The 24,153-nt window shown below is 42.8% G+C and overlaps 1 long non-coding RNA gene across 1 annotated transcript; it reads right to left on the bottom strand.

The window, feature by feature from the left end:
* Positions 1-1,513: 1,513 nt before the first annotated feature.
* LOC123141037 (uncharacterized) lies at positions 1,514-3,038 on the bottom strand. Its single transcript, XR_006470131.1, has 3 exons — positions 2,841-3,038; positions 2,174-2,252; positions 1,514-2,023 (listed from the first exon to the last, which is right to left on the bottom strand). It is a non-coding gene; the product is annotated as an uncharacterized lncRNA (long non-coding RNA).
* Between the last annotated feature and the right edge of the window lie 21,115 nt (positions 3,039-24,153).

Here is a 24,153-nt window from a genome sequence, read left to right as displayed (position 1 = left end):
TCATGTATTTGTTGTTATCATTATTCTATATCTCATCAGCATAACAAAAATGTATATTATATATTTTGCATGATTTGTCTTCTATGATATATGTTTTAGAACATTATCTACAATTCATTTTTTCTTCGCAAACTTCTTTCTGTTAATAATTTGGCTTTTACTTATATTACACATAATGAGAGAACTTATATTTTTAACATAACTCAGAAGATTTAATGGATTCTTGACATATCATATTTCTTCAAGTATCTACTTTTATAATCAGAACATCATTTTACTTCCACAGGGTACCTTGCTCACACACTTATCGCATTGGGACAATCTATTTATTCATTGAACACCCTATATTTTGCATGGATTGAACTCAGTTCTCATACTGCAAATCTCTCTAAAGGCTTAAGGCCGAAGAATACGACACACTTTTAGGGCCTCTGCTTCTCCATCTCGGTGGTATGTGGGTCCCTTCATCGATGACTCATCCATCACAATCTTTGCTCGCAAGTTTACTGTCGTGGTCATCGCTGTTCACCAATGTGGAGATATAGGAGGTTGCATATTTTTCATTCTTCATTATTGATCATACCTTATCAGCAGACGTGAAAATCAAGCATAACTCAACTCGTCTTCTTTTCCTATTTATATTTTTGAACCCATTTATAATCTTGGCATGGCAGCTTCAGAATAGCCATTAGTCTGTGCGCATTACATGATTGTTTTATTCCATATAAATATAATATTCTGAACACTCTTCTATACTAATTCACAAATTGAAACTACTACCTTCGGTAAAATATATTCTAAAGTAATATATGATTCGTGAATTACTTATTTAGACTCCTCGTGTAATTTTCTATTTGACTTTGCACACACATGGACAATACTAGACTGCTGACATCATTGCCATTGTCATGCCTTCAAATACTACTCCGGTAGTCTTGACTAACACCAAAAGCCTTACAATAGTATAATTTGCGACAACGCTGCCCTGTTGTATGGTAAATCTAAACAAAATTTGTCTATCTCTGGCTGGCACCAAACCATCCTGAGTGATGCCTCCTATTAAATAGCTGAGTGATGGTGTTGCGTGTCCACACCATATGAAAATTGGCCACATGAATTTGTGGGAAAGTTCACAATTAAGACTTTGTTAAATTTTCATTAGTTGAACTACTATAGGGATAATGTCCGTATTTAGATAATTGAAAAAAAATGAACTGGAGTTTCTTCATGTGCGCTTCACAGTCAAGAATGGATTTGCAATTGCCTGCAAGATAAGTAAGCACAATTTTACAAAGACCAAAATTTTTTGGTTACAGTTAAACAGAGGACAGTTAAGATGCCACCCAAATAATAGAGGAGAAATAAGCAAATAAAAACCCCAGGAGCTCTAGAATTGTAACTGGAAGCAAAGCGCCAGATTGTGTATCTTCTAGCATACACACTTCAACCAGAAAAGGTGAAGTAATATCATTATCCAAATATAGTAAATTTGTGCCTTGTTTTATTTGTGGATTCTATAGTAACCTCAAGATCTATTCGAATTAATCAAGCTTGTAGATCATTATACTACCAAGATATTAGCATTGGCTTGCACAACGTCTCATATACATTTTATATTGACATGTCAATAGGAAATACTCCAATATGCAAGGAGTAGCATTTTTCATATAAGAATTGACATTGCATTACCGAAAACATGACTAAAGGGTACACAGGAGCAACACACACGTACTAAATCTCCGAATCGATCCTTGCGTAGGCTGACTCCAATGATTTGGCCATGCACGTAAACAACGGCAACAGCCTCTGCTAATCGATTCTGCTGTCGGAATAATATATCAGCTTTGTTGTTTTTGCTGTGTGCGTGTCCCGGCCAGCAGTGGTATTAATCAGAGCAGAATCCAGTCACCTTTGCTTCTTAACATGTGACATTATCAGTGCCCCGGTAATTCCTGGAAACGGCCACCCACAACCTTGGAAGCTCCATGTGTTCCTGGGCACCATCTTGTCGTTCTATAGAAATCTGCAAAAAAATCCAACCTGGAGTGTTACCTAAGCGTGTGTGATTTCTGTAGGAGTTGGGCTAAGGGAAAATTAATTCCACAAAACATAAACACTTCATAAGAACAAAAATGATCAGCAATTTGCTATGCAGAATCCGATAAGTGTGTACCTTCAGTCATTATTAACTCTTCATCTACGCCACAACATCCTCCATGCAGCAAAATCTACAAACAATAATAACCGTTGCCCTAAATCACAAAGATCATCAATATCCCACATGGAAACCGTTAAGAATTCATCAAAAAAAATCAAGAATACGTCTAATAAATAAATTAGCACGTCAGTTCTAGCTTCTGAGACTAATCGGAAGTGCACGTCCTCCACAACCTCTTCAGTCCTACAAATTACACAGAGAAAAACCATGTTTATCTAATCTGAAGCATCAAACATAACAAAATCATATACTCCATGTATTATTTTTTTTTTGCTTGAACATTTAGGATCAAGCAAATTTGTTGTCTGTTTGTAATGAACCCAACAGGTGAATATCAGGATCAATGTTACTTGCATATTTTTTGGTATGCTTTGGCGGAGAAAACACAGTCTTGGGAGGATGACTGCTTCAACAACTAATGTAGGCCACTCGTACATGCATGGAGATGACGACGAAGTTAAGGAGCCGTCAGGTAAAGCAGACCAGCTGGGAGGAGGGGGAACAAACAGAGCTACTGGCTCATTCATGCCCACAAAAAGAGATGTTACTGGATCTGTTATTAGTATTTACAGATGCAAAAATACTGTGGTCAAGCAGATGAGAGATGTTAGGGCATGAGTACCTGAGATGAACAAAGGGAAGAAGCAACATAATAGATTCGTGATTGAAAGAAGAAGACCCTTGCAAGCAAAATTCTGCAACTTTTTCTCGGCGAGGAGAAAGACAGGAGAGAGCGTTGGAGGCGTCAATTGGGCAGGAGCACCTGAGGGAAGGAGTCTCGTGGGTTTCATAAGGAAGACGGAGGAGAGCGTCGATGAGTCATCGGTTGGGTATGAGCGCCCGAGGGAAAGAGTCTCCGTCGATGTCATCAACACATGCATTAGTGCCAGGACTCTCCATCCGTGCTGCAAGTGTCCAATAAGGACATGTACTTTTATTACGCGATAGACCCGTATTACCATGTATGTGATCGCTTTTTTTTTAGGATATATTGCATATACGTGGTAGGTTGACTTGTTATACTTCAAGTGTCCGATATGGACATCTATCTTTTGCATGATACGGACATGTATTATCATGTACGTAATCTGTTCTTTCAAAAATAATTGCACACGTGACATACTGACTTGTTATAAGCACGTTGCAAATATTGTACGTTACTTTTAGACCTTTAAAATCTCAACCATTATAACCTAGATCAATGGCTAAAATTATTTAAGCTTATGTGGATAAACGTGGTGTCTTATTTGTCTCTTGTCTTATAATAATATAATAGATACGTTGGCCTTATCATGCTGCACGGGCCGGGTATACCCCCGTGGTGTCCGCAGGCCCAACCAGGTCCTTGGTGTGATTTGCCGGCAGCACTTCCCTGGGTGGGTCACGTTGCCCGATGAGGGTCAGGTTCCACAGCTAGCACTGAGCTGGGAGCTGTACTCGGTTGCCCCGGCCCCGCCGGGGGAGATGGTCGGCGGTGTCTTGTGCAAGACGGTGGCCGACATGGTGTTCCGTCGGTTTTGGGTAATTTCTCCTTTACAGAATTAAAAGTCAACACTACCTAGTGATTACCTAGTGATTGTACTAATCAGTGTTGTCTTGTTTGATTGTAGACCTTCTACAGGGTTTCAGAGGGAGAGCAGGAGGCCGCGTCTATGGTTGTCGAAACCGAGTGCAAGCGCCTACTTCAGAACTTACGGCACGAGGCTCGGGTGCAGGCCGTTCGAGACTACTACGCCTCGAAGGGTATTAGGAGGGCCAAGGCAAAGTGTCGCGGAAAGTTTCTTAGTAAGGAGAAGTACATGCAGGTAATTACCTATTCTTAAGGCCTTGAACTAAGTTTTCTTGATTTGATTCCTAGGCGTAGCGCTGAAATTTCTCTTGACTAACTTAGGTGCCCCCGAGATGGTGTGTGGATAAGATGGACTGTTGGGAGGCGTTGGTGGATGCGTGGTGTTCTCCCGAATGGCTAGTCGAACACCAGAGGGCCATGGATAAGCGCAACCAAATGGAAGGTGTGCCACACCATCAAGGGAGCTCCAACCTGTTTGAGTACGGGGATAACTGGATATGTGGTTTGCTACATGATTCATGCAATTTCATTCTTCATGCTAGCATTGATCCCTTCCAAAATGACTTAATATGCTTAGTTAGTTAAAAAATGGCATAACTACCTTGGATAGTTCATTTATTACATATTTAGCTCCAAAATGACATAATAACCTTAGATAGCTGTATAAAATGACTTTATATGCTTTAGTTAGTTAAAAATGGAATAACTACCTTCGGTAGCTCAGTAACGACCTAAACTAATCTTAGCTAGTTCATTCATGACATAAATAGCTATAAAATGACAGAATAACCTTAGATAGCTCTATAAAATGACTTAATATGACAAGGTTACTAAAAAATGGCATAACTACCTTCGATAGCTCAATAACGACCTAAAGTAATCTTAGCTAGTTCGTTCATGACATAATTAGCTCTAAAATGACATAATAACCTTGGATAGCTCTATAATGACATAATTAGCATACTTTGGTCAAAAATGGCATAATAATCTTGGTTACCTTGCAAATGACCTAAACTTAGCTTATTTTCCTCGAAAATGACATAATAACCTTTCTTAGCTCCAAAATGACCTATTTACATAGCAATATCATTCTTCATGCTAGCTTGAGCCCTTAACTAATATTTTGTTCCTCTCTCTCAGGCGCACCACCACAAGAAGCCTGTGCCAAGTCTGTTCGACCTCTATGGCATGGCCCATATGGCCCCGTACAAGAAGGCCAAGCCATTCACGGAGTCAGACCTAGATGATCCAGAGAGCTTCACCAACAAGTCCTCCCACCACAAGCTTGTGAAGTACAAAGATGAGGGGAAGGCGAGGAAAGGGGAGGACTTTAACCTAAGCCAGGATCCTTTTGATACAGAGCTGGTGATGATATCTGGTGGCGGGAGGTCCCATGGCTCTCAAGCCATTGGTGATGGACCGATACGTTGTCCTAAGACTCTCCCGCAGATCAAGAAGTGCCTGAGTAGCTCTAATCCTCCTCGTGCACGACCCGCGGATCTCGCCATGGCGGTTAGTTATACGGACTCTCTCACCTTTCCTCCATTACATTGTGTGTGCGTCCGTCGATGATTACAATGCTAACGAGGAGTGGTGTGTTGCAGGCTATTGTTGAGAAAGGGAGATTGAAGACGCAGGCGCTTCTGGAGGAGGCAAAAAGGGAGGCACAAAGGGAGGCGGCAGAGAGGGAGAGGGAGATGGAGGAGAGGACGACTAAGCTGTTGGAGGAGGAGAGGAACCGGAACGACAGCGCTAACCGGGCCCTATACGAGCTCATCGTGGTACGTTTCTCGTGCATATTAGCCCAATCATGCACGTAATGTTCGCAAGGACTATCTAATATGACTGACTCGTGAGAACCAAATGTGCAGACCATGTGCGAGAAAAACAGTCAGGCCCCTCCGCCGATGCCCCAGATTGCTCCGGCGACCATGGTGAGTTTGATTTGAATGGTCGTTGCTTACTAGTATTCACATTTCAGTTTGCGAACTTGCTAACGAGACATTATTGGAAATGATCTTTGGTGTAGCATGGCTCCCGACAAGCATCGACCACTCCTTCTGCCAATGCCGGAACCCCGACCGGTCCTTCACCTCCGTTTGGCACTGGCGCAACCCCGACCATTCCTACACCTCCGTGATAACTGTATTTTTCTTCTTATTTAGCGTGTTTAGTCTATTTATGACATAATTTAGCCTATTTAGTCCACAAATGACATAATAAGATGAAGAAAATCAAGGAAGAGGAAGGAAAGAAGGAATAGGAAGAAAAGAAGAAGAAGAAGAAGAAGGAGAAGAAGACTTCTTCTCCTTCTTCTTCTTCTTCTTCTTCTAGTTTTCTTCTTCTTCTCCAAAATGAAGTTAGCTCTAAGTTATATCTCATAATATGCTTAGTTAGGTAAAAAAATGGCATAATTAGCTAGGTAAGCTAAAAAATGGCATTTTTCTTCTTATTTAGCCTATTTAGTCCATTTATGACATAATTTAGCTTATTTAGTCCACAAATGACATAATAAGATGAAGAAAATCGAGGAAGAGGAAGAAAAGACGGAATAGGAAGAAAAGAAGAAGAAGAAAAAGAGGAAGAAGAAAAGAAGAAGAAGAAGAAGTTCTTCTTCTAGTCTTCTTCTTCTTCTTCTTCTAGTTTTCTTCTTCTTCTCCAAAATGAAGTTAGCTTTCAGTTATATCAAAAATGGCATAATATGCTTAGTTCACTCAAAAATGGCATAATTAGCTAGGTTAGCTCCATTTTACCTAAGTATGCTTACTTCTTCTTCTTCTTCTTCTTCTTCTTCTTCTTCTTCATTTTCTTCTTCTTCTGATTCTAGTCTTCTTCTGCTAACTTTCCTGTTTCCCCATTTTGCAGATTTAATTCACTATATGGAAGCTTGCATGGATGGAGTGCTTGTTTCCCTTTTCTTTGTTTCGTTTGTATCGATGAAAAATGTGGAACTTGTTATATGGATGCATGGAACAATGTGTTTGATGAACATTGTGATGTTACTGTAATATGCATGGATGAAACTATGTTTCTTATTATGTATGTATGTTGTCATGGATGGAGCTATGTGTTGGATACATCATATGTCTGCTGTGCATGTAAAAAAATATATACGTATATCTGTGTGTGAATTCCTGTGAAATTAAATGGATTCAAATAAAAACAGGGGATATGTAGCCTCTTTGCCGTCCGCTAGCAGACGGCAAAGAGCTTCGCCGTCTGCTAGCAGATGGCAAAGAGGACACGTGGCAGCTACCTGTAAAACCTGGGAACACTGGCTGCCTATTTGGTCACTTTGCCGTCTGCCAGCAGACGGCAAAGATTCAAATCACTTTGCCGTCCGCTGGCGGAGGGCATAGCTGGCCACGTGGCAGCTGCCCAGTGCTGCCTAGCTGAGCTCTTTGCCGTCTGTCAGCGGACGACAAAGTGATTTGACTCTTTGCCGTCCGCTGGCAGACGACAAAGAGTGTCGTTAACCCCCTAACGGCTGTCACGCCACCGCACTGCCGTCCGTTTTCTATGCCGTCTGCTGGCCTCGGATGGCGGACGGCACAATCCTTTGCCGCGGACGGCAAAGAAGGCCTTCGTTGGGACGTGTTCAGACGGACTGTTTGCCGTCTGCTGGCGGACGACAAAGAAGTTTGCCGTCAATGATCCATGCCTTTGCCGTCTGCCATGGCAGACGGCAAAAAAGCTGATTCCAGTAGTGATATAAAATGATGATTGCAACCAAATTCAGAAGAAAAGCCTGGCTAAAAGGTGCCACTGGAATATCAAACATGGGACAGGAGGAAGCTTCTTGAAAATCTTTATGGAAAACAGGCGTACAAGGAAAGATCAGAATGTTTTTGTGGAGAATACCCAAACATTCGTTGCCAACAGAAGATGTGCGCTGTCACCGGAACAAGACAACTACAAGCACTTGCAGTATATGTGGTATGGAGGATTCATGGTGTCACTCTTTAATTGAGTGCTCTATGCCCACGTGAATTTGTTCGTAAGTTGACAATGAATTGGCACAACATATGATAACAACCACCAAGCCAAGTGTGAAATAGTGGTTGTTTGTAATGATGGAGTCACTATCCATGAAGCATTTGTTGGGCTAGCAGTGACACTATGGGCAATTAATGTGGTGGGCGAGAAGAAAGCCAACACATGAAGGAGTATTTCAGAGCCCTTTATCAACGAATTTGTTTGTCTCAAGATAGATTTTGGAGCTAGGAGATATATCCCGGAAAACTACAACTCAGCGACAACCCATGACAATGCATATGCAGGATCCTAGACGCATGGCGGCTCCACGGGCTGGGTATGTAAAAATTCATGTGGATGCGGGACTGGCGAGATCTGGAGTGGGAGGTTCAGCTGCAACGGTTTGTCAAGATTTTGTCAGTAATTATTCGGGTTCATTTGTGTTGGTTATTCATGGAGTGCGAGATGTGGCGGCCCTAGAAGATATAGCATGTAGGGAAGCACTTTCATTGGCTGATGATCTTCTTCTCCACGATATTGTGATTGCCACCAATTCAAACAAGTTACAAATGACATACAGAAAGGAAGTAGCAGTCTGCATGGCCAGATTATTGCAGAGATCAAGTTAAGAGCATCATATTTTAATTGAAATTTTGTTCTTGAGGGTCGAGCATCAAACTCCAAAGCCCATTCGCTTGCCACGTTTTCTAGTTCGTTAGATCGGGGACACCATGTGTGTCTAGGCCAAGCCCACGATCCTACTTGTATCCCAAACACTGTTATCTTTGAGTAATAAAGCTTTGGCACTTCTCCAAAAAAAATTAATGAGTGTCTACCATGTTCTGTTGTCTTTGTCTATTAGTTTATCAAAATTTTCAGTCCGGTTTTCTACTTCTTCTAAGTCAATTTTCTCTTGGTTTTCTATTTTTTTCTCTTTCTTTTTATCATTCACAAAGAATTTTTCCAAACAACACAAATAGTTTTTAAATAATTCATAAAAAAATTATGAAATTCCTAAACATTTGTGAACTTCTTTCAATAATTCACGGATATTTCTATTTTTTCCAATTTTTGTAACCTGGAGATATTTTTTCAATTCACATGAACCTTTTTCAGAAATCAGTAAACATTTTTAAAAAAATCAATATTTAAAATTTCACAAACCTATTTTAAATCTCATGGACATAACCCTTAAAAAACTAATTTTCTTTTTAAAAAACTATTTATTATTTTTCAAAAAATCTATGAAATAAAAAGGGTTCAAAACCATTGATGGGTCCGACCAAGAACTGCTACCTATGTGTTTCCTCCACTACCCTGGTAACAGGGACGGAATAGTTGGGACTCTTCTAAAAGATGTTCCTTAGATCTGAACTTCTTCACCATTTGCCTAGTCTTGTCGGTCTGCTACTATGTTGATTCTGGGGTTTTCGATCCCAACATCTTGCATACTTCTTTTTTAATGGAGGTAAGGCCATCTTGCAAACTCCTTGTGTTGAAATCTTTGCCTGTTAAAAGGGTTTTCTAGGTTGACAGTATATTCATATGAATATATTGCTCAAAACTATTACAAGAGAAAGTTTCGAGCTTCTTTCAAGAGGTGTGGTTGGGTAGGATAGGATTGTGCGAATATCCAATTTGGCTCCCGAGATCATCTACATCCAATAAAATACTAGAAAATTTTAAAAAAATCCAAGTATTTTGTGGTGTGGGATTGGTCAGTGATCGTTTGCGGCGAAGCCCAAGTCGCTTGCTCAGGGGGGGAGCTGATAACGATGAAGCCAATGTGCATCCTTGGCGTGTTTTTCTTTACAATGGTGTGTGGGGGGTTTATACTATGTGTGCCTCATTAGGAAGTTGTGACGGTTTTCATCTGGTAATCATTAATTAACCGTGCAACTCTCTTCTTCTTATTTAATGGATTGAGCCCTAAATCCTTGTCGAGTTAGCATACACGATAACCATTTCTATACAAACAATCACCCCACAACGACTTGAGGAGTGCCACTGCCATCATCAAACTTTGAGTAATCCATTGTGGTGGTCACAGCGACCCCCCTGTCCTCCACGGGCGTTAGCTCTATCCTCATGACCATCTACGAGACGTTCCCCTAAGGGAATAGACGCCATTAGCGACATCAACGAGAGCACGATGACCAATAGCTCTGGCGACCCAACCAAAGTGTACTCTGTCAAGCTAACATAGACACCACTAATGACGTCCAGAAGGAGCCAAGTGGCCACACCAGCGCACATGGTGGTGATGGTACCCCGTCTGTGTACCGTGCCGTCACTCCAGAGCGCATTCAGGACGTCATAGAGCACATCGAAGGCGTGTTCCTCCCACTCGTAGTGGACGTATAGATCCTCTCCCTTGACGTGAGCGATCATGTCGTGTAGACATAGGCTTCTGACTGTGACCATCATCTGAAAATTAACAACAATTAACATGTCTATCGACACAAATTGTTACTCCCTCGGACTTCTAAATATTTTTTTGCTTTTTACAATTTAAGTCCGAGTACGTACCATAACTTGGGAGATATGGCTGGGCTGGTTGTATCGGCACGAGCAGATGGTCGTACAATCCATGTCCTCTCCGGGTGACTCCTGCTTGTGGGTTTACATCAGCACCTGATCCATTTGTTTTAAAAATATTTTTTAAAATTTTGCTCCATATAGGTGTTTTGGTCTAGAGTTGGGCTGTGATTATTTCGTATTCCTCTAATCAGAATTTTTTGTGTTGCTTGTTATACTATTTTCGTAGCTTTGTTTCCATGACGGATTTTTTATGGACTGTGATATTTGGCACATGTGTGCCATATAAGCAAAACTGCCACACCTCTACTTCTTTCATTTTAAAGTACCACACGATCACCCTTCCTTCGACCCGCCTTCTCCCGAACGACCCCGCAGGCTCGCCCGAGAAACCTACTTCTCCCGCACATCTCGCGCACCCACCCCAAGAAAACTGCCACTTCTTCACGTCTACCACATGATAAAAAATTGCGCATGTCGGATTCGAACCCACACCTCCTTGGCACCAAAGCGCGCCACCACAACCAACTCACCCTTAGGTATTTGTTGCTCAAATTAAAGAAACTAATCGTTTTGACCCCTTTTTCTTAAAATTTTGTTACTACAAAAAAGTACAGAAAATTACCACGATTTCCCCTCAGGACAAAGTTGCCATGGTATTCGCATGCAAGGTATCATGCCTGTGTTGCGTAAGTTACCGTGCTATTTACATAGAACTTACCAGGTACTATGTTTCAACAACTACACCCCTTTCAAAGTTACCACTGTGTTTTGTACACAAGTTATAAGGTCTTCAATGTGTAAAATACCGTGGTACTTACACATAAGTTATCAGTGTATGTGTACATCAACCTCGCCCCTGGTCAAAGTTACCATGGGGGATTGTACACGAGTTACCGGGTCTACATTTCGTATATTATCATGGTACTTACACCTCAAAATCTCGGTGTGTTTCGGTAACTTTTTTCATAGGTCAAAAATTACCACGATGTTTTTGCGTAACTTATCACGCCTATAGCGGGTCAAAGTGGGCCGTTTTTCTGGGCCAACCCATGAGCACGTGTGCCCCTCATGACACTAAACATTATGTGGCTTTTCCGTGGCACACCATGTGTTGTGTTCATCTAAGAGGCCCCGCGAGGCGAGTGTATGTTTTTAACAACTTGTTTTCCTTTGGTAAAAAGTTATCATCATCTTTATATTGTAAGTTATCGGTTCTGCGTTGCTTATATTATCATGTTATTCGCACAAAAATTATCGGGGATGTTTTGAACAACTTTTTCCTAGGACAAAAAGTTATCATGGTGATTCTAGGTAACCTATCAAGCCCGCAATGCTTAAAATATCATGCTATTTACACAAAATTTAGTTCACGGCCAAGAACATGTACATATGTTACGAGATGCACAGGCGGATCGTTAACATGAGGGAGTGCCTCCTTCCTGTAATCGACGAGGGATCGAGACACCAGCAGAATAGTGGCAGCAAGCGTCACAAGAATAAGTAGATGATGATTAGATGTTTGTTTATCCTAGTTGATTATGCATGTAATTGTTTACTTTGTTGTGTGCACATGTCATGTGTGTACTAGTCACTTATGTAATTGGATGTTTAATAAGTATATGTGTTGTTGTTCTGTAGACAAAGCAAATCACATCACACACGAACTAAACTAGGGAACCCGTCGGTGCTAATTTCATCAATCGCTGACAATTTTATACTAGAAACCGTTTGCCCACAACAAACACGGTTATTAGAAACAATCGTCTGCGTTATTATCGGTCATCACACACATTTCTGGTTACGGGTCTGTTTGCCGAAAATCACACACATCTTGTTAAGTTGAATCGTTTATGTTGTTTCCGCTCATCGCAAACATTTCATCCAAGTGAACTATATGTCATCTATCACACAAACCTTGATCTAATTGACCATTTCTGTTGTGTTTCCTAATTGCAAACAATTCATCCGAGTGAACTACATGCCGTATACCGCATACACTTTGATCTGGCTGACCGTTTCTGTTGTTCTGGCTCATCGCAAACAGTTCGTATGGATTAACTGTGTGCCGCATATCGCACTCGCAACTCTAATCTAAATCGTACTTGATGTCTCTGCCATCGCACACATTTCGTCTTATTTGTAACGATTTTATTATGATACCGTTTGCGATGCATGCATCACATGCAGTTTGATCAAAGGGTCTCCGATTCATGTGTCGTGTTAGCAGCATCTTGCAGTAGTGGTACTTGTATTTTTGAAAAGCTAAAATTAATAGCAGTGGCATGCAAAAATAATTGCTCGCCACTACTTGGTGCTTTTAGTAGTGGTGAGAAGAAAATAACTAATGGCCCGCCACTAGTAACTAAAGCTTGCCACTGGTGGCCTATTACGAGTGGCAGGAGACCAGCAATGCCTGCTTGGGCCCAAATCCTGCCAGTGATGCCCATTTGGCACCCGCCCACTAGTAGGGAAACCCCTAATAGGATTTTACTAGTAGCAGTGTCCAGGGAATCAGGACGCGGCCGCTAACTTCACTAACTACCAGGAACATCCAAGAAAAAATAGAACGCTACAGACATGAAGATATTAGCAGTGTTCCCCTTAAAATGGACACTGCAAGGTTGGTACATGAAACTTGCCGTTGTGCCACAAATAAATATAAGCTTGCGGGTGTTCCGGATGGCGCCAATGTCACCCTCAGTAGCAGCGTCTACTATTTTACGCTTGCTATTGAACACAAGTAACTCTCTTTAGTTCTATTGTAATTTTGAAAATGAACACGCAAGTACCCATAAAATTTAAGTAAATATATCCAAAACATATAAAAGCCAGTGAATCATGTGGCTTCAAGCATGGCTTATTGCTATGGATTGCGATGAGTACTATAGGGCGCAGTCAGCAAGAATTATCTATTGAGGACATACAAACTAGCGAGTGTAAGCTTTTTTCCTTTTATTAGTATTTCCTCCGCTTAATGGATAACCAATTGCTACCATTGGGGAACGAATTGCTTCTTATTTCAAATTTAGATTACTGGATTTGCACTAAAAGAGAACAGGAATTCCATATGCATTAAAAAAATTGGCCTGTAATCCGCCCCTCGTCCTGCGATTTAATGGTGTAAATCTTGTGTAGTTAGCCTTCAAAACTTTGGGACATTATTTATTTCATCCCACAATTATCATCCTGATTTAATATTCATCACCAATTTCCATCCATTGTCAAAATTATTATTGGCTAGACAATCGTCGGCAATTAAAGAATTCCTTATTAATGTTTTGTCACCTAGCTATATATACGCACGAAAGATACCAGTTGGATAACAAGCACCACCTAATTCATATCACACACACACATATATTGTGCCTCCAAAATCACCGATTGTTCAAAGTAATTCAAAGTCTGTGTGCATGGCGAAGTACACAGAACGTGTGCACCTGCTAGTGCCACTTTCGCTACTTCTCGTTGTGTGCTTTGTTGTTCATGCGCAATGTGAGTAGCACAATATAAAAAAATCCTGATTTTTACCTTGTTTATTTTTGGGCTATTGTGAGTTTTGTCTAATATTTTTGAATATGTGTTAAAAAAGTGTATATAGTTTTTTGCGGAATAAAGTCTATACGGTTATAAAAAAGGTCGTTTGGTGGTCCATTGTTTCATATAGTAGATACTAGAGAATACCCCACTCGTTGCTGCGGGAATGGACTACTATATTTTCAGTGGTTTGACTGTATGAAAGATGAATAGTATAATTAATAATATATGAACTAAAACTAAAAATACATATTATATATTGTAATTCATTATTGTGTAGTCAAAAAGTATTTTGAATATAAGTGGCATAGCGAACGGGCACGTAGCCTAGTGGTTGCAAAGATCTTAATAGCACCAAGATCTTGGGTTTGGCTCCCAGTGGGAGCGGATTTAAACATGCCTGGGCAAAAAAAAAACAAAAAAAAGATTGTCGGGATGTTGCCCTATAGTAAATTGTCAAAAAGTAATATAATGGAAAACCTTTTACCATGCATGTTGAGTGGACTTTTGATGAGGTGGCATTTGTGGTGATGTGGGATGTATGCATGAGATCAATAATAATGGAAAAAAATGATCATACATGTTGTGGTGGGCCTTTGATGAGGTGGCACGTGTGCATGTCACTAGTAGAAAACTGGGCTTTGGTCACAGGGCAATATTCACATTAGTCCCGGTTCAGTCACGAACCGGGACTAATGTGAGCATTGGTCCCGGTTCGTGCGGCCAGGGGCCTGCCGGGCCTCGTGGGGGCATTGGTCCCGGTTCGTCCGGACCCTTTGGTCCCGGTTGGTGGGACAAACCGGGACCAATGGGCCACGCTCCTGGCCCACCACCCTTTAGTCCCGGTTCATACCACAAACCGGGACTAAAGGGCTGGCCCTAGTTGCGGCCAGTGTTTAGTCCCACATCGCCAACCGAAGGGCGCTCACACCAGTTTATAAGCCCGTCCCTCTCTGCCTTGTTGGGCTCCTCTTAAAGTGAAAATAGATGCCCTTATACAGGGAATTTGACCTAAATTCACAGTAAATTTCATAGAAATTTATTATGAATTTAGGTTGAATTTTCTCTATAAGCGCATCTATGTTCATTTTTTTATATTCATAAAATAAATGAACCTTAATAAAATAAATAAAAATAAATAAACCTTAATAAAATAAACTATAGTAACTAAAATAAATAAACCTTAATAAATTAAGTAAAAATAGCAGCATTAAATTAAATAAAAATAGCAGTAGTAAAATAAATAAAAATAAAATAATTAAAGTAAAATACATAAGTAATTAGAAATAAAATAAATAAGTTTTTTGTTGTAAGTAGAAACAAAACAAAACAAATAAAGCAAAAGAGAAAAAAACAGAGGAAAAAAATTATGCCACCTACTGGGCCACCACGGCCTGAATACGACTAGAAACCCATCCATGGGCCAGGATTCAGGCCCGAAGAAGGCCCAGTAGGCCCCACAGGCAAAGAGAACGGTTAGGACCGAAAGCCTGCAGTTGAGAGGAGTTCGAGAGGGTGGGCGCAGTAGCGCTTATAAACCACTGCGAGCCCCTCTCAACTAGCGAGGTGGGACTAAACATTTGGGCACGGGCAGCACAAGGCCTTTGGTCCCGGTTGGTGCCACCAACCGGGACTAAAGGGGGCATTGGTCCCGGTTCGTGGCACCAACCGGGACTAAAGGCCGAACCGGGACCAATGAGTTGCCTATATATACCCCATCGCCACAGCAGAGCACTCCAGAGTGCTCTGTTTTTTCTGGCCGGCGAGGGGAGGGCATTTGGGTGCTCTAGCTCACCTCCTATGCACATGAGGTGTTCGATGAAATGTCTGAGCCACACTAGTTAATCTTTCTCCTCTCGAAACTCGACCTCCGAGCTCCATTTTCCCCGAGATTTGTCTAGGTTTAGCGGTCCGTCACGTCCCGTCCCCGTCTTCACCGCCGTCGATCGCCCACGCCGATCTCGTCGCCAGCACCACCGTGGTGAGCCTCTTGTTCTTATCTTCTTTCCGAAAGGAAAAAATTCTTACTTTAGATAGTTACTTGTCTAATTTTGTTACTTTTATTATTCCTTCTTATTGCATAGTGCGATGGTTTTGGTATCCGCCCCCGTCGGCCCTCGTCCTGTCTATGATTCGGATGTGGTATATATTATCTTTTTATAACTATTTGGTTCATTTATTGTTTATGACAAATATACCGACCTACGTGACATAGATTTTATTTATCTAGGAGGTGGTTGAACCGGAAATTCTAACCGACCCTATTGTCGAGAGGTTAAATTTAGTTGAAGAAGAAAACAATTACTTGAAGGAAAAAATAAAAAAAATTGAGGAGGAGAAGATGTTATTGGAGTTGCATGTTGCGGATGTCGTCGATGATCACAAGATCAAGATGGATGCAATGCGCTTGAAGATTAGAAAGATTAGAAAATATTCCATTCATACCGAGGCTTGGTATCATTATGCCGTTGGATCAATTGTTACCTGCGTTGCGATTATGATCGCATTTGTTTTCGCATTGAAATGTTTTACATAGTTTCAATGTATGGTTTAATTAATTAGATGCTCTGGAGAGCTATATATATGTTGTTAGATGAGAACTATGTATGTACTTTGGTTCTAATGTGATGATGAACTTCTATTAATTTGGTCACTTAATTATCTATTCATGATGTTCTGTAATGGTTTTTGACACACTTAATTATATATAATGCACGCAGATGAACCGGCAATGGATGTACGGTGACAGACACACCTCCGAGTACATTAAGGGCGTGCATGATTTTCTCGAAGTGGCTGAGGCAAACAAGCAGAATGGTTTTATGTGTTGTCCATGCCCAACATGTGGGAATATGAAGTCTTACTCTGACCGGAAATTCCTTCATGCCCACCTGCTTTACAACGGTTTCATGCCACACTATAATGTTTGGACGAGGCACGGAGAAATGGGGGTTATGATGGAAGACGGCGAAGAAGAAGAGGACGATGACAACTATGTGCCCCTGAATACGGTGATGCTGCAACGGGGGAAGCTGCTGAAGATCAAGAGGAACCAGACGATGTGCCCAATGATGCTGCAAGGGGGGAAGCTGCTGAAGATCAAGAGGAACCAGTGCCCGATGATGATGATCTCCACCGGGTCATAGTCGATGCAAGGACGCAATGCGAAAGTCAAAAGGAGAAGCTGAAGTTCGATCGCATGTTAGAGGATCACAAAAAAGGGTTGTACCCCAATTGTGAAGATGGCAACACAAAGCTCGGTACCGTACTGGAATTTCTGCAGTGGAAGGCAGACAATGTTGTGCCTGACAAAGGATTTGAGAAGCTATTGAAAATAATGAAGAAGAAGCTTCCAAAGGATAACGAATTGCCCGACAGTACATATGCAGCAAAGAAGGTCATATGCCCTCTAGGATTGGAGGTGCAGAAGATACATGCATGCCCTAATGACTGCATCCTCTACCGTAGTGCGTACAAGGATCTGAACGCATGCCCGGTATGCGGTGCATTGCGGTATAAGATCAGACGAGATGACCCTGGTGATGTTGACGGCGAGCCCCCCAGGAAGAGGGTTCCTGCGAAGGTGATGTGGTATGCTCCTATAATACCACGGTTGAAACGTCTGTTCAGAAACGAAGAGCATACCAAGTTGATGCGATGGCACAGTGAGGACCATAAGAAAGATGGGAAGTTGAGAGCACCCGCTGACGGGTCGCAGTGGAGAAAAATCGAGAGAAAGTACTGGGCTGAGTGTGCAGCTGACCCAAGGAACGTATGGTTTGGTTTAAGCGCCGATGGCATTAATCCTTTCGGGGAGCAGAGCAGCAATCACAGCACCTGGCCCGTGACTCTATGTATCTATAACCTTCCTCCTTGGATGTGCATGAAGCGGAAGTTCATTATGATGCCAGTTCTCATCCAAGGCCCTAAGCAACCCGGCAACGACATTGATGTGTACCTAAGGCCACTAGTTGAAGAACTTTTACAGTTGTGGAATGGAAACGGTGTACGTACGTGGGATGAGCACAAACAGGAGGAATTTAACCTGCACGCGTTGCTGTTTGTAACCATCAACGATTGGCCCGCTCTCAGTAACCTTTCAGGACAGACAAACAAGGGATACCACGCATGCACGCACTGTTTAGATGACACTGAAAGTATATACCTGGACAAATGCAGGAAGAATGTGTACCTGGGCCATCGTCGATTTCTTCCGACCAACCATCAATGTCGAAAGAAAGGCAAGCATTTCAAAGGCGAGGCAGATCACCGGAAGAAGCCCGCCATGCGTACCGGTGATCACGTACTTGCTATGGTCAATGATTTACACGTAATCTTTGGAAAGGGTCCCGGCGGACTAGCTGTTCCGAATGACGCTGAGGGACACGCACCCATGTGGAAGAAGAAATCTATATTTTGGGACCTACCCTACTGGAAAGAGCTAGAGGTCCGCTCTTTAATAGACGTGATGCACGTGACGAATAACCTTTGCGTGAACCTGCTAGGCTTCTTGGGCGTGTATGGGAAGACAAAAGATACACCTGAGGCACGGGAGGACCTGCAACGTTTGCACGAAAAAGACGGCATGCCTCCGAAGCAGTATGAAGGTCCTGCCAGCTACGCTCTTACGAAAGAAGAGAAAGAAATCTTCTTTGAATGCCTGCTCAGTATGAAGGTCCCGACTGGCTTCTCGTCGAATATAAAGGGATAATAAATATGCCAGAGAAAAAGTTCCAGAACCTAAAGTCTCATGACTGCCACGTGATTATGACGCAACTGCTTTCGGTTGCATTGAGGGGGCTTCTACCGGAAAACGTCCGATTAGCCATTGTGAAGCTATGTGCATTCCTCAATGCAATCTCTCAGAAGGTGATCGATCCAGAAATCATACCAAGGCTAAGGAGTGATGTTGCGCAATGTCTTGTCAGTTTCGAGCTGGTGTTCCCACCATCCTTCTTCAATATCATGACGCACGTCCTAGTTCATCTAGTAGACAAGATTGTCATTCTGGGGCCCGTATTTCTACACAATATGTTCCCCTTTGAGAGGTTCATGGGAGTCCTAAAGAAATATGTCCATAACCGCGCTAGGCCAGAAGGAAGCATCTCCATGGGCCATCAAACAGAGGATGTCATTGGGTTTTGTGTTGACTTCATTCCTGGCCTCAAGAAGATAGGTCTCCCTAAATCGCGGTATGAGGGGAGACTGACTGGAAAAGGCACGCTTGGAGGGGACTCAATAATATGCAGGGATGGATATTCTTGGTCTCAAGCACACTACACAGTTCTATAGAACTCTACCTTGGTGACCCCGTATGTCGATGAACACAAGAACAGTCTGCGCTCCAAACACTCGGAGCAGTGTGACGACTGGATTACATGTGAACACATCAGGACTTTCAGCAGTTGGTTGGAAACACGTCTCAGAGGTGACACCACTGTTTGTGATGAGTTGTACTCGTTGTCCAGGGGACCATCTTCGACTGTATTGATTTACAAAGGATACGAGATAAATGGGAATACATTTTACACGATCGCCCAAGATCAAAAGAGCACCAACCAAAACAGCGGTGTCCGCTTTGATGCAGCAACCGAGAGGGGAAAGGACACATATTATGGTTACATAATGGACATATGGGATCTTGACTACGGACATGATTTTAAGGACATGATTTTAAGGTCCCTTTGTTTAAGTGCAAATGGGTCAATCTGTCAGGAGGCGGGGTACAGGTAGACCCACAGTACGGAATGACAACAGTGGATCTGAACAATCTTGGCTACACTGACGAACCATTCGTCCTAGCCAATGATGTGGCACAGGTTATCTATGTGAAGGACATGTCTACCACGCCGCTGTGCAAGGCCATTGGTCCCGGTTGGTGGCACGAACTGGGACCAATTCCACCCTTTGGTCTGGTTGGTGCCACGAACTGGTACTAATGAGGCTGTGGCCCCACGAGCACCTTTAGTACCGGTTTGTGGCACGAACCGGTACTAGAGTTTCTTACTAAGCAGTTTTTTAGTCCCACCTCGCTAGCTGAGAGGCACTAGGAGCGGTTTATAAGCCCTGAGTGCAGAGACGATGAAGAAGAGGTGCAATGCTCACCTTCACGTTGCTTAGCTTCAAGCCTTGAGGAATAAGGTAGACTGCATGGAGCTATGTGTAGTGCAGTCTACACTATTCCGAAAGGCTTGAAGCAAATCAACGAGCATTGCGCCTCTTTTTTATTTTTAGTAACTTATTACAACTCCGGACTTCTTGTGTTATGACAAAATAAAATAAACTTTAATAAAATTTATGAAAGTAAAATTAACAAAGTATTTTCTGTTCAAAACATTATAAGAAACCTCTAGTATTATTGAAACTAAAATCATATAAAATTGATGCAACTAAAATTATCGAAGTATTTTCTGTTCAAAATCATTAAAAGAAAAAAGAATTTTCATAAAGAACTTTTTTTGATAGAAACTTTAATAGCAAAAAGAATTATCATAAAGTAAAATAAATAAGTAATTAGAAACAAAATAAATAAAATAAATATGTTTTTTGTTGTAGGTACAAACAAAACAAAATAAATAAAGCAAAAAAGAAAACAAAAAAACTAAATACAGCAAAAAGAATTTTCATAAAGAACTTTTTTTGATAGAAACTTTAATAGCAAAAAGAATTATCATAAAGTAAAATAAATAAGTAATTAGAAATAAAATAAAATAAAATAAATAAGTTTTTTGTTGTAAGTAGAAACAAAACAAAATAAATAAAGCAAAATAGAAAACAAAAAACTAAATACAGCAAAAAAATTGTTGGGGCGCTGCCCGCTGGGCCCTCCAACCCTCGGGTTTGTAATTACAGGTCCAGAAGGGCTAGAGGGCTCAACGGGCAGCGCGCCAAAGTTAGGCCCAGAAGCCTTCTAGAGGAGCTCGAGAGGGCAGCCGCAGCGGGGCTTATAAACCACTCCGAGCCCTTCTCAACTAGCGAGGTGGGACTAAACTTTTGGCCGCGACGCGGGCAGCAAGAGGCCTTTGGTCCCGGTTGGTGCCACCAACCGGGACTAAAGGGGGTGCATTGGTCCCGGTTCGTGAGACCAACCGGGACCAATGCACCCCCTTTAGTCCCGGTTGGTGCCACCAACCACTCACGAACCGGGACCAATGCACCCCCTTTAGTCCCGGTTGGTGGCACCAACCGGGACCAAAGGCCGCAGCTTCCCGCCCTTTGCGCTGCTGAAAAAGGCCTTTGGTCCTGGTTGGTGGCACCAACCGAGACTAATGCCTACCTTTAGTCCCGGTTGGTGCCACGAACCAGGACTAAAGGCTTTGCTATATACGCAAACACTTAGCAAAATTTGTAGATTTCATCTGCAGTTTGCCCCGACGACGCCGACGCCGCGAGGCTGCCCCGACGCCGCCCGCCGCCCCGACGCCGCCCGCCGCCCCCGCCGTCACCGTCGCCCGTGCCCGTCGTCGCCGTCGCCGTTGCCCGCGCCCTCGCCGTCAGCCGCGCCCTTGCCCTGACGCGCGCCGCCCCGGCCCGTCCCCGTCGTCACCGTCGCCCTGCCCCGCCCTTCGCCGCCGTCGACCCCTACCCCGAGCGCGCGCCCACTGCCCCGTCGCCATCCTCGCCGCCGACCCCGCGGTCCTCACCTTGGTCCGGCCGGCGCCCTCCCTAGCATTGTTTCTTGTTTTTTTTCATATATATATGCTTGTTTTTTTATATATATGATGAAATATATGCTTGTTATCATAATTGTTTTTGTTCATATATATATATATATGTAATGATTTTTTTTGTAGAATATGATGTTTTTTTAATAGATGATCGGATATATGATGTATGCATGGATGTGGATGAAATATGATGTTTTTTTGTTCATAGAACATGATGAAATATGAACAATGCATTAGGCAAAACCTTTACTTTTTTTTTCGAAATATGAACATGATGAAATATGAACAATGATGAAATAGGAAGAAAGGAGAAGAAGAGGAGAGGAAGAAGAGGAGAAATAAATAAGAAGAGGAAAAAAGAAGAAAAAGAAGAGGAGAAGAAGAAAGGAATAGAAGAGAAGAAGAAAAAATAGAAAAAATTCTATTTTTTCTTCTTCTCTCCTCTATTCCTTTCTTCTTCTCCTCTTTTTTTCTTCTTTTTTTTATTCGATCTTCTCCTCTATTCCTTTCTTCTTCTCCTCTTTTTGTTTCTTCTACGTTTTCTTATGTTTTATCGGGTCTGTCGTCATCGATATACGTACCCCTCTCCCGATAACTTCAACACGAGGGGGGGTCGATATACCCCCTCCCCGATAATATTATTTTTCCATGTATGTTCATTGTCGTTGTCGATATAACCCCCTCCCGATAACTTCAACACGTGGGGGGGGGGTCGATATACCCCCTCCCCGATAATATTATTTTCGCATGTACGTTCATTGTCGTTGTCGATATAACCCCCGCCCGATAACTTCAACACGTGGGGGGGGGTCGATATACCCCCTCCCCGATAATATTATTTTCCCATGTATGTTCATTGTCGTTGTCGATATAACCCCCTCCCGATAACTTCAACACGTGGGGGGGGTCGATATACCCCCTCCCCGATAATATTATTTTCCCATGTACGTTCATTGTCGTTGTCGATATAACCCCCTCCCGATAACTTCAACACGTGGGGGGGGGGTCGATATACCCCCTCCCCGATAACACCATTTTCCCATGTATGTATGTCGTCGTTGTCGATATATATAACTCCCTCCCAGATAACTTCGACATGATGGACGGTCGATATTTATACCCCCTCTCGACCGTGATAACTTATACCACGGGAGCACCCCCCGGCCCTCTCGCTCGACCAAAACTCTCGAGGACACCCAAACCCTAGAAAAAACGATGTCGGTCTCCTACCCCCTCCCGCCGCGCCCCTACCCTTGAAGCGTTGCCGAGGCCACCCCAAACCCGGAATAAGCTAGGTCTACGTTTGCACTAATATATCCACCTGCTGTCATGTTTGTGTAATAATTTCCATGTTGTAATATTTGCGGAAACAATGGAGCACGGACGAGACGAGCAAGCAGAAGAGGTGTTGGGGGACATAATCTTAGCCGGAGGTGATATCTTGTCGTATCTTAACGACAATGATGGTCTGGAAGAACAGGGTGAAGAAGCAGGCTACGGTGATCGAAGAGTGGAGTTGGAAAGACATGATTATGATGGCTCCGGTGACCCAATGCTGGTGCAAGAAGGAGCCCGTGGTGACGGCTCCGGTGACCGAACAGAGTCCGGCCAGGTAAATATATTAGTTAAGCCTGTGCTGACTAGCTAATTGATGCATTCATTGTTTTGGTATGTACACATATTAATTAACACTCGTCTTTCTTCTTTTTTCTAGCCCTTCGGATCGAGCACAACTTCGGTAAAGAGACGAGGCCCGAAGAGAAAGTTGCACTCGGATGAAAGGTTTGAGATCACAGCAATCGCGCGCGACGGCCAACCGATTGAACCCCTCCGGACAAAGGATGCATTTGCTGCTCAGTGCGGGGTTCTAGTTAGGGACAAGATCTCGATCAGCATCCACCAATGGTATAAGCCTAAGAAGGAAGACCCTGAGGTGTCTTATGTCAATGATATGCAGAAAGATGATCTTTGGACTGAGCTGAAGGCAAATTTCACCCTACCGCCAGAGGAGGATCCGGAGAAGCCAGTTAAAGAGCAATTAATCAAGTCTCATGCTCTTAAGAAAATGGACGACCTATTCAGGAGGTGGAAGAATGAGCTAAAAACGTTTGTCGACAAAGAAGAGACACCAGAATTCATCGGCCGGTATGAGAAGATCAGAGATCACTGGCCCGCATTTGTGGCGCACAAGACATCGGAAAAGAGTAAGAAGATGTCAGCAACAAACAAGAAGAATGCTGCGAAGAAGAAGCTTCACCATCGTACAGGGTCAGGTGGCTACCTCAAAGCCCGGCCTAAGTGGGCCATGGCTGAGAATGATCTGCTTGAAAAAGGGATCGAACCACAGACAATGAACTGGACAGACCGTTGCCGGACTTGGTTCTTCGGGGCTGGCGGAACCTTGGACCCTGTATCAGGGAGGTGCATTTGGACGAACGAGCTTTTGAGAATACCAGTCAAGAAGATTCACAATATATCGATGCAGCGCAATAAGGGACGTTCGTTCCCGACAGAGAGAAGGACGAGCTCACAATCGCCCTCGGGAATCCTGAGCACCCTGGACGGACACGAGGCACGCCAGGCTCCGTTCCGTGGAAGGCTGGTTTTCCGGACGCGGGCGGTTACAAAAGCCAGGACAGGAGGAAAAA

This window comes from Triticum aestivum, chromosome 6D, assembly GCF_018294505.1.
Source record: "Triticum aestivum cultivar Chinese Spring chromosome 6D, IWGSC CS RefSeq v2.1, whole genome shotgun sequence".
Classification (NCBI taxonomy): domain Eukaryota; kingdom Viridiplantae; phylum Streptophyta; class Magnoliopsida; order Poales; family Poaceae; genus Triticum; species Triticum aestivum.
The sequence above is the reverse complement of the archived record's forward strand: the minus strand, read 5'-3'. Positions and strand labels throughout refer to the sequence as shown.